General features: G+C 40.5%; 1 protein-coding gene and 1 pseudogene across 2 annotated transcripts in view; both read right to left on the reverse strand.

Moving 5' to 3' along the window:
* The window catches only part of LOC138823612 (microtubule-associated serine/threonine-protein kinase 2), a 125,284-nt gene that overhangs the window by 84,149 nt on the left and 28,933 nt on the right, over positions 1-12,202 (reverse strand). The window lies entirely within an intron of this gene.
* Positions 639-5,001, reverse strand: LOC138823679 (elongation factor 1-beta pseudogene; annotated as a pseudogene).

A 12,202-nucleotide genomic window follows, 5' to 3' on the forward strand; every position in this document is an offset into this window, starting at 1 on the left:
ACGAACTTTACAACTTTGGTGGGGGGGCGGGGGGGGTGGGAAGGGATGGGAAACAAAGGAGGAGGCTACAAAGCTTGATAAGAAATGTACTCATTATCTTGCCCATGTAATTGTAACCCCTCTGTACAGTATTTTCACAATAAAAAAAAACAACTCTTAAATATAATTCAGTATAGTTCAACTCTAATTCCAGATGAGTTCAAAGTAAGTTTTACTGCTAAAGGAGCTATGAAAAAACCTGTTATTTTGTATTGTAATCTAAACCACCATAGTCTCCTCCACGCCATTAAAAATCTCTTAAGTGGTATCCCCATTTTAGCTCTACTCTTGGCCCTTTATAGTCTATTCTCAACATAGAATTTTTTTTTTTCACAGTGCTAGGGATCTCACACCTTTTCCTAGACTGCCCTCAAACAGCAATTTTCCTACCTCTGCCTCTTTTGAGTTGCTGGGATTCTACAAAATTGAATCACCATGCCTCGTTTGGTGAGATAGGGTCTCCTTAGTTTTGTTTTTAAGCTGTTTATTTAGCTTTTTCCTTTTTTTGAGGTGGAGGCTGGCTTGTCCAGAAACCACTATCCTTTCATCTCTTCCAGTAGATATGCTTACAGGTCATACCATCCTACCTGTATGAGAAAGATCCTTTTTTTTCCCCTGTGCCAATGCTGAGGCTTACACTCAGGGCCTGGGTGCTGTTACTGAGCTTTTATGCTCAAGGCTAACACTCTACCAGCTGAGGCACAGCTCCATTTCCAGCTTTCCCTTTTTGTTTTAATCTTTCAAACTTTTATTTAAATGTAATGCTCTGAGGTGATTTTAGATCTTGTTAAAAGCAGCCACATCCATGGGCTGCATATAGTCCTCAAAAGCAGTGATCTGCTCCTCTAGCATGTCTGTTCCTACTTTATCATCTCCCACTACACATTGTATTTAAAGTTTCTTAACTCTATATCCCACTAGAACCAGTTTAGAGGACCCCCAGACCACGCGATCTTCTTGAATGCTTTGGATGCACTCCTCTAATTTTGCCATATCTGTCTCATCAACCCAAGGCTTCACATCTAGTAAGATGGAAGACTTGGCAACAAGCACTGTATTTTTGGCCTTCCTTGATTCCTACTGTGCAAGATGTTCTTCCCTTAGCTTCTTTGCTTCTTCACTTTCTTCCTTCTTATCACACCCAAAGAGGTCAATGTCATCATTATCTTTACTATCCACAGCTCTGCTTCCAGTGATGTCTTCTACAATGGCAGGGCTATACTTGCCAAAAGATTTCTTCACTCCTGGCAAGCTGCCCTTTTCCTTTTCATAGGACCCAATATTTTTTTTTCATTATTTAGAGAATACTTATTAGCTTCCGTACTCAAACCCACATAGATAAGACCTTACATATTTAATACAATGAGATTACCCCTGTACAAATGGAAAAAAATAGGTATAACATTTCCAGACCAATATGGCTATTAATTTCTGTACAATACCAACTTAACACGGTAAACTGGGATACTTTTTCCAAAGTTGACAGCACAGCTAAAGTTTCCAAAAATTCAAATTATATATATATATATGTATATATATTTATATAAAAAGACCAATAATAGCAGTATGTTATGCATCAATAGCAGCAACAGCTTCTCCAGGTTCTGCAGTCATCTGAACAAAATTAGCCATCCAGCACATCCATTAATAAAAAGAAAAAAAAGATTAAAAAACAAAACCCCAGAAAAATGAGAAGTTCTGTTACTGTTGTGGTACCTGGAACCATTTTTTTTTATTAACTTCTCAATTATCATCTGGAAAGAAAACATTCTTGAGTAACATCATTAAAAACAGCTCTGATAAAGCACAGTCACTACTACGTATCATAAAGCACAAGGTATTTATATTCACAGAAAGATGATATAGTACTGTCCTACATCTGTAATACTAGAGGGTATTATAGATTAAAATGGCATAATTGAGACTTGATTCTACTTTTCCAGCAGAGGGCCAAAGGACGGTATGACACAGCTCTGTAAAGAAATGCACTTTCTTAGATAGGATTTCCTTCCATCAGTGGGACAGTTCTAAGTACTCAGTCTCTTAGTGAACATCAGTTACAAACCATTTGAAAATGGAGGTGCGGGAGCAGGAAGGGAAAAAAAAAACAAACAACAAAACAAAAAACATATCCTACTACCACTGGATTCATACCAAGAAGAATAAATGAAGGTAAGCAAGACTCAACCTAACTATATTTTACCAAATCTGTTATGTTTGAATGGTGAGAGCCCCACATAGCAAGATGCCAAAGTAGCTAGGCACTGCACATTTGGATATGTTCAAGGATGCTGTCATTAATATTTTTTTACATGTTAAAAGTTTTATTAGGTTTCAATACAAAAACATTCCAAAAAGTGACCTATAATACCTAAGTTCTATGTTTAAACTACTAACCAAGGAAAACACTTTTATAATTCTTTTACAACCAGCAAAAATAATAAGGACCAATTATTTTCCCAATGGGAGCATTAAGCATACTGGGTCAGTAAACCACTGATCAGTTGTATTTAAGCATATTCCTTACTTTAAATTTAGTATTCATATTTACTACAGTTAGTTTATCTATTTTATACTATAATTTCTCTATTTTATACTATAACTAAGAAATCTAATCTAAATCTAAATAAAATCTCAAGAGCCAAAAGATCCTCATAGAAGCACCTAACTCAAAGTAGTTAAGATTATAGAAGGCTTGAGCTAAAATAACTTTTCAAGTGCAACTACTGAAATTTGGTCAATACCCTCACAGTCTGATTATGAGTATGACATTAATATTTAAGGACCCAATATGATTATACCAGTGCAGGGCAAGACACAAATCAGCAGGCAGTGGGCCAGAGACTACTTCAAAAACTGCCACATCTGCTTGCAATAGCACATACCCCTGGATGTAACTCCTGTCTGCAAGGTAATCATTGAGCACCTGGAGACCCACAGGGCTCTTGAGGCCTCTGAAACCAGTAACCTCTCAGCTGTATCCAGGAACTGGGTAGCAACAAAGAGAAAGCTACTCCCAGCTTTTTGATAGCTGATTAGAGCGTCTCATGGACTTTCCTTCCCCTGGCTGGTTTTAAACCGTGATCCATCAGATCTCAGACTCCCGAGTAGCTAGGATTATGAGCACCAACAAAGGATCCTTTTTAAAGATAAGTTAGATCACATCATTCTGCTAAAAACCCTGATAGTTTTTACTCAAGAATACAAGTTTTAGCCGGGCGCCAGTGGCTCACACCTGTAACCCTAGCTACTCAGGAGGTTGAGATATGAGGATCATGGTTCAAAGCCAGCCCATGCAGGAAAGTCCATGAGACTCTTATCTCCAATAAACCACTAGAAAAGTGGAAGTGGTGCTGTGGCTTGGAGCTGTCCCTCAGTCCTCAGCTCAAGGCTAGCACTCTACCTACCACTTGAGCCACAGTGCCACTTCCAGCTTTTTCTGCTTATTTGATGTTGAGGGCTTCGTGCATGCAAGGCAAGCACTCTACCACTGAGCCACCTTCCCAGCCCCAGTTCATTCATTGTAATTAAAGACTCTAAGTACTTTGTACAAAAAAAGGAAAGGGACTTGGAATGTGGCTTAGTGGTAGAGTTCTTGCCTAGCATACATGAAGCCCTGAGTTTGATTCTTCAGTACCACATAAACAGAAAAAGCCAGAAGTAGTGCCATGGCTCAAGTGGTAGAGTATTAGCCTTGAGCAAAAGAAGTTCAGGATAGTGCCCAGGCCCTGAGTTCAAGCCCCCAGGAATGGGAAAAGAAGAAAGGAAAGGGGAAGGGGACCGGGAAGGGGAAGGAAAGGAAGAGAAGCTAGGTGCTGGTAGCTCACATGTGTAATCCTAGCTACTCAGGAGGCTGAGATCTGATGCTCATGGTTCAAAGCCAGCCTGGGCTGGAAAAGTTCATGAGACTCTTATCTCCAATTAACCACCCCAAAACTGGAAGTGGCGCTGTGGCTCAAAGTGGTAGAGCATGAGCCTTGAGCAAAACTGCTCAGAGACAGTGCCTAGGCCCTGAGTTCAAGCCCCATGACAGACAGACAGACAGACAGACAGACAGACAAGGAGGGAAGGAGGGAAGGAGGAAAAGAGGGAAGGAGGAAAGGAGGGAAGGAGAGAGGAAAGGAGGGAGAGAAAAGCAAAACAAGAAAAATAGTTACATTTCATTAATAGACATTCACAGACTGGTTGACTAGCTAGTGTTTTATAGTGAAACCTTCATTGTATCAATTCTCAAAAATACTGATGAGTTGACTTCTTATTTACAAGTAAAATTAAGGCAGACTGTCTTAATTTACAAAACAATCACTACATTTAAAAGACTATTAGTGATGTTTTAGTGCTAAGTGCCTCCACATTAAAATTCAGTTAAGAACTGGGAATGTGGCTTATTGGTAGAGTGGTTGCCTAGCATGCATGAAGCCCTGGGTTCAATTCTTCAGTACCATATACACAGAAAAAGCCAGAAGTGGCACTGTGGCTCAAATAGTAGAGTGCTAGCCTTGAGCAAAAGAAGCTCAAGGACATTGCCCAGGCCCAGAGTTCAAGGCCAAGGACTGGCAAAAAAAAAAAAAAAAAAAAAAAGTTATCTATCAGTTTACTTCCCCTCCCCTCTTTGTTACACCTTACTTACCTCTTCACTTGCCAAAAAAACCTGAGATTTAAGATGATGACATATGACATATAAATATGAATGAATATACATCACATAGTAGTAATATACATCAAAGTTGTAATTCAGAAAAGTTCTGTCAAATGCCACATACATATGTGACTTTATGATAGGGTGGTTAGAAAAAGGATCTGTTTATTGTAAACAATCTATCAGCAGTAATACCTAGGGTCCAAATTAGGTTTGTATCTTACATAGGTCAGATTTAATTGATCCACTCACCTAATACAAGTGAGCCCAGACAGCATTTTTCTATCAAAGTAGAAAGATCTAAGGTAAGTGTGATAGTGCATGCCTACAGATTCAAGGCACTGTACTTGGGAAGATCATGCAAACCCAGAAGTTCTGACAACAAAGCAAGACTACCATCTCAAAACAAAAGAGAAAAAGAAACAAAATAGTGATATCTTAAATAAATTCTTTAAGTATTCCTGATAGAATAAAGAGAAAATTAATAGTATTCTACAAGTCCTCCTGACTCAAATAAATTAAATAAAACTGCAACCATCTATTCAGTAAGTTTGCAAAGGACACTAAAGGAAGGTGATTTGTAAAAATACTTTCTTTTACTCACCTGTAACCCTCTCCTTCCTAGGATACTGGAATTATCCATAGCAGATAACAGTCAAAAGAAAAAACAAAAAGCTGGTGCCAGTGGCTCATACTTCTAATCCTAGCTACTCAGGAGGCTAAGATCTGAGGATCATGGTTCAAAGCCAGCCAGGGCAGGAAAGTCTATGAGACTCTTATCTCCAATAAACCACTAGAAAACCGGAAGTGGCATTATAGCTTAATCGGTAGAGTGCTTGCCTTGAGCTGAAGAGCGCAGGGACAGAGTTCAAGCCCCATGACCGACAGAAAGAAAGAAAGAAAGAAAGAAAGAAAGAAAGAAAGAAAGAAAGAAAGAAAGAAAGAAAGAAAGAAAGAAAGGAAGGAAGGAAGGAAGGAAGGAAGGAAGGAAGGAAGGAAGGAAGGAAGGAAGGAAGGAAGGAAGGAAGGAAGGAAGGAAGGAAGGAAGGAAGAGAAAAACAAAAAAGCTACTACCAAAACAGTTAACAACTAGTGCTTACTTAATGGTGAATAAAGAAGCATAAGATTCATTCAGCATACCAAACTCTGCCCACTAACCCATTGCTCCACTAAACCATGCAGGAAGACAGGCAGGCACAACAACACAATCACTGCCTTATACCAAGATCTTTCCTCACAGGAGATACACAAAGATCTCACCAAAATTACATACAAAATAGGAGAAATACTTTATTATTTGTTTTTATTCTCCATACTTATACCATGAGTTGAAATTATCTGTAATACCAAGAAAAAAACAAAGGTTACAGAAAAACATAATTTTAATCTTTGATATCCTATCTTCACTGCTTATTATGGTTTGGCAAACAAAACAACAATCTCCACCTGCAGCTACTAAGCTTGTAAAATCCATGTCATGTTTTTCTTTCCCAAAACAAAACCATTTCACACACATTAAAAAAAAAACATTTCAGAAATCAAAAAATTACTTATATTATTTTATGCCTGTCTCTAGGTTCAAACCAATATAAAATCAGTTATTATTTTCACTAAATCGGCAAAATTCCTTTCATCCTTTGTATAGACAAAGCAAATGTCAGATACTTTCCATACTGTCACAGGCTCTTTTGTTTCTTTATCGCTAGATACGCAGGTCTTCAATTCTTGAGCAATCCCAAAAGCCTCTTTTTTCAGTAGCACGGATCACTGCTAAGGTCAGTTTCACTGCTCTTTTATGTCCTTGGAGGGGGCTAGTACATGTGTTGTGAGTTCTGAACATGCACGAATCCACTCATCTCTATTCATCCCCGGCAATGCTGTCACAAGAAACACTCCCTATTCCTCCAGACTTCTAAAAGGGCACAGCACACAAAAGACTCATCTCATTCAAGCTTTATTAGACTCATAACTGCTTCTTTAGTCTCTAGGCTGCCATTTTAAAAATAGGACTCCACTCAAGTTTAAACATGTTTCTCAATTTATGGCTTAAAATATATACTTTTTTAAAGTTAAAGAGTAAAAGTTTGGCTTTCACAATATGATTCTGTACATAACGATCCATAAGCAACACTTAATTTTTCCAGTTTTATACTAATTGCCAGAATCCTAGTAAACACAAAGGCAAATTGAGAAAAGTCAATGACCTCTCTAATAAATCAAAGAAAAACTGTTATTAAGGCAAATTATAAGACATGCTGCAAAAATTGTCTCTAAAGGATTTTAGGAAATATTAACCCAATTTTTCTATTTTGACAGATAAAGTTACATACAAAGCACTCTGAATCTGCCTTCCATATTCCCTAAGAAGTAAAAAATTAGTAACTATAAGACAGACTCAGTCTACAGCCCACAAGGAAGAAAAATTGCCTTTCTTATCATTATGATAGCTGCAGGATTATGATAGCTGCAGCCAACAGTCTGAGGCTTGGAGGAAAGTCTATTAACAAGATTTTTTTAATCCTCTTACATACATCTGACTAGTTGCAAGAGCTATTCATATTACTGAAAATACCTCAGAAAGCAAGACACATCTCCCTCTCATTCAGCAGAAATTTTCTAATCCTTAGCACAACCAGTGTGGTCTTTTATTGTGAAAACTAATAAATCCACATCCCCTTGGACTCCTTTTTCCATCTGCTACTTTAAATAACTAATGGCTGGATTATGTCTCTGGGGAAAACAAACAGATCACATGAACAGACAGCTGATTTGCATAGGATATGCTATATAGTACATTAATGTCTGCAAAATCACAGGTTTTTAAAGCCGTAGATCTCTTTATCAAATAATCTTATGGAAAAAAACTTATAGGCAGGAAAGGTGGCTCAAAGCGCTTGCTTTGCATGCATGAAGCCCTGGGTTCGATTCCTCAGCACCACATAAGCAAAAAGAAAAAAAGCCGGAAGCGGCGCTGTGGCTCAAGTGGTAGAGCACTAGCCTTGAGCTGAAGAGCTGAGGGACAGCGCCCAGGCCCAGAGTTCAGGCCCACGACCGGACCCAAAAAAAACAAACAAACAAAAAAAATATGTACCAGCAGAGAGGAAATCAGGAATGGTTCCTAATCAGTAAAAATATTTAAAAAGGTATATCTGCTAAGCTATTCAGATCAAAAAGTCATAATTCTAATTTCTTTTACATTTATTTATGCTAGTTTTAGGGCCTTCAGTGTTCTCCCTGAGCTTTTTTTGCTCTCCATGAACGTGCGTGTGTGCGTGTGTGTCTCAAGTTCTCTATCACTTGAGCCAACTCTGGGCCTGGGAGCTGTTCCTGAGCTCTTCAGTTTAAGGCAAGCACTCTAACACTTGAGCCAAAGCTCCACTTCTGGTTTTTCTGGTGGTTAAGTTCAGATTAAGAGTCTCACAAAGGTTTCTGCCCAGGCTGGCTTTAAACTGTGATCCTCAGATCTCAGCCTCCTGAGTAGCTAGGGTTATAGACGTGAGCAACCGGCACCCTGCTTGCCTGGCTCTAATTCTTAATCCATTTATTAATTCAAGAATCACTTACTGGGGCTGGGAAGGTGGCTCAGTGGTAGAGTGCTTGCCTTGCATGCATGAAGCCCTGGGTTCGATTCCTCAGCACCACATAAGCAGAAAAACCCGGAAGTGGCACTGTGGCTCAAGTAGAGCACTTGCCTTGAGCTGAAAAGCTAAGGGACAGCGCCCAGGCCCAGAGTTCAGGCCCCACAACCAACCAAAAAAAAAAAAAAAAAAGAATCATTTACTTCCAGGCCCTGGTGGCTCACGCCTGTAATCCTAGCTACTCAGGAGGCTGAGATCTGAAGATCACAGTTCAAAGCCAGCCAGCTAGTCCCAGCAAGAAAGTCCATGAGACTTTTATCTCCAATTAACCACCAGAAAACTGGAGGTGGCGCTATGGCTCAAGTGGTAGAGTACTTGCCTTGAGTGAAGAGCTCAGGGACAGTGCCCAGGCCCAGAGTTCAAGCAAAAAAGGATTGCTTACTATGCCAATCACTGAAATGGAGATGATAAAAATTACAAAGACCATATTACTAATAAGTGAATAAGTCTTTTACCAAAAAGCTCAAATCCAATGAGGAAGCCAAATATAAACAACAGTGGCACAGTATGAGAAATTCTATCTCAGAGCTATGACAAAGTGCTACAAGAGTATCAAAGAAGCCTCATTTTATTACACTGGGAAGGCAAGTGATTTGGGGGAGACGCCAAGTGGTCACTAAAATTAATGTTATGAATTAGCCTTCAGACAAGACAGGGTTTCTTTCCTAAAGTGTTGTGTGCATTAAAAATAATTTTTAAAAATCATTTAAAGTTGAGTACAAGTGCCTCATACCTGTAATCCTAGCTATTCAGCAGGCTGTCATCTGAGAATTGCTGTTCAAAGCAAGGAAAGTCCATGGGTAAGAATCTTCTCTTCAATTAACCACCAAAAAGCCATATGTAGAGCTGTGGCTCAAGTGCTAAAGTGGCAGTCTTGAGTAAAATGCTTAGGGACAGAACCCTCAGCCCTGAATTCAAGCTTAGCTTCAGGACCAAAAACCTTTAAACTCTTCAACTAGTCCTTATTACCAATAATGAAGAAGGAGGAGGAGGAGAAGGGGAGGAGAAGAAGGGGAGGAGGAGAGAGGGAGAGGAGGAGAAGGAAAAGGAAGGAAGGAAGGAGGAAGAAAGAGAAGGAAGAAGGAATAAGAAGGAGAAGGGGAGGAGAAGAAGGGGAGGAGGAGAGAGGGAGAGGAGGAGAAGGAAAAGGAAGGAAGGAAGGAGGAAGAAAGAGAAGGAAGAAGGAATAAGAAGGAGAAGGAAGAAGGAGGAGGAAGAAGAAGGAAGAAGGAGAAAGAAGGAGGAAGGAAGAGGAAGGAGAGAGGAGGAGGAGGAATGAGGAGGAGGAGGAGGAATTATTTCTCCCCTTGGCATTCAAAACATCCTATTTGCACAGAAACAATAGATTTGATCTCTAAAATCTGTCAATTAGCTTTCCAATCAGAAAGAACGATGCAGTTTTCAGAGCACATTTCATCCTTCTCAACCTCCAATCCTTTGTGGTTTAAGCAGGAATACAACCATCTACCTTATAAAGTTTAAACTTTTTTGAGTATCTCTGATAGGGAAGTGGGGCATCCTGCCCAAAATTCCCTGCCACAACCAGTATTATTATTTTTTTCTTTTTTTTGGTCAATCGTGAGCCTTGAACTCTGGGCTTAGGCGTTGTCCTTGAGCTCTTCAGCTAAAGCTAGTACTCTACCACTTGAGCCATAGCGATACTTCCAGTTTTCTGGTGGTAAATTGGAGATAAGAGTCTCATGAGCTTTCCTGGCCAGGCTGGCTTTGAACTGTGATCCTCAGATCTCAGCCTCCTAAGTAATATTACATGTGTGAGTCACCAGTGCCCAGTTACAACCTGGATTCTTTAAAGCCTCATATTTTATTCTTTAAATTCAAACACATTTTACATTCTAAGATAAATTTTTAATATTAAGATAATATTTGAAATTACTGAAGGATACTGAAAAGGAGTACCAGAGAGGGGAAAGGAAAATCAAGACTACAAATACTACGTGAGGAGCTGGGAAGGTGGCTCAGTGGTAGAGTGCATGCATGAGGCCCTGGGTTCGATTCCTCAGCACCACATAAGCAAAAAGAAAAAAGCCAGAAGTGGCACTGTGGCTCAAGTGGTAGAGCGCTAACCTTGAGCTAAAGAGCTGAGGGACAGAACCCAGGCCAAAAGTTCAGGCCCCATGACCAGACCCCCCAAAAAAAAGGAATACTATGGGAAGGCCAAGAAAAGAGTGATAAGAAAGTTCTGAACAAATGTTGCCTGGAGGCCCATCACTAAAATACACTCTTTCAGTTTACTGACTTGGAAGTAACCTGTGCCCTACGTCAGAAGGACAGTTTCGGGGGAGGACTGATAGGAACAGCCAAAGTCCAGAGGCAACAGGTTACAAAATGACTGGATGGTGAGGAAATAAAGACAGTGAATCTAATGGTATGACAACTCTTCCAACTTCCGCTTCACTCTTTCCCTACTCTTCACAGCTAAACTTCCCTCTTCCCTCTCTTTTCCCTACCAAAATAAAAGTTGAGGGCTGAGAACATAGATCAAGAGGTAGAGCACTTGCCTAGCATGTTTGAGGCCATGAATTCAAACCTTCTACTAAAAAAAAAAAAAATAGCAGGTATGCGTTACAAAAGAGTTATAATTTTAGAGATAGAGGAGTTTTAAAAGCACAAATATTTGCTCTATGAAATCAGTGAAAGGAGAAGGGGAAACAAAGGAGGAGGCAACAATGCTTGGTAAGGGGGCTGGGAAGGTGGCTCAGCGGTAGAGTGCTTGCCTTGCATGTATGAGGCCCTGGGTTCGATTCCTCAGCACCACATAAGCAGAAAAAGCTGGAAGTGGCGCTGTGGCTCAAGTGGAAGAGCGCTAGCCTTGAGCTGAAGAGCTGAGGGACAGCGCCCAGGCTCAGAGTTCAGGTCCCACGACCGGACCCAAGAAAAAAAAAAAAAAAAAAAACAATGCTTGATAAGAAATGTACTCATTACCTTGCCCATGTAATTGTAACCCCTCTGTATGGTATTTTCACAATAAAAAAAGAAAAAAGAAAGAAGAAATCAGTGAAAGGATCCATCAGAACCATCCCAGGGGACCACGCAGAGGCAAGGCAGGCACAGGAGAAAGATTAATACAAGGTTTATTAGAGGAGCCATATTTTCCCCGGAGAGAGAGCACACGCGGTGGCCTCCACTACCTAGGTAGCAGCAGGGTCTGGGGTAGGAAGTAAGGTATATGGGAGTTCAGGTGAGTCTGGGCAGAGAGAGGGAGGGGCCAACTGTATGGTGGGAACTCCAGAGCAAAGAGGGGCTCAGGTCTGGGTGGAGCTGAGGACCAAAGGCAGGCGTAATGCTTACAATCAGCAGAGAGCAAGGTTACTAGAGATGAAGAATAAAGAAGTAAGAAAACTAGAAGATTTAACGCTAAAAGAGAACAAGAAAATATGTAACCCTAGCTATTCAAGAAGTTGAGATCTTCTGGTGCCAGTGGCTCATGCCTGTAATCCTAGCTACTTGGGAGGCTGGGATCTGAGGATTACGGTTTGAGGCCAGCCCTGGGAGGAAAGCCTTTGAGAGTCTTATCTCCAATTAATCACCAGAATACCAGAAATTACACTGGCTCAAAGTGGTAGAGTACTGGCCTTGAGTTGAACAGCACAGAGACAGCACTACAAGAGTTCAAGTCCTACAGCCAACAACAACAACAAAAGAGAACCATGATCTCAGGATCATGGCTCAAAACAAGCCCAGGCAAGAAAATCCCTGAGACTCATATCTCCAAAGCCAGAAGTAGAGCTGTGGCTAACCTTGAGCGTGTGCGTGCACGCGCATGCGCGCGCACACACACACACACAGAGCTAGGGCTATGGGACAGGAATGTGGCTAACCTTGAGCACACACACACACACACACACACACATGGCTAGGGCTATGG

This window comes from Dipodomys merriami, unplaced genomic scaffold (genome assembly GCF_024711535.1).
Source record: "Dipodomys merriami isolate MVZ:Mamm:240054 unplaced genomic scaffold, mDipMer1.0.p SCAF_121, whole genome shotgun sequence".
Classification (NCBI taxonomy): domain Eukaryota; kingdom Metazoa; phylum Chordata; class Mammalia; order Rodentia; family Heteromyidae; genus Dipodomys; species Dipodomys merriami.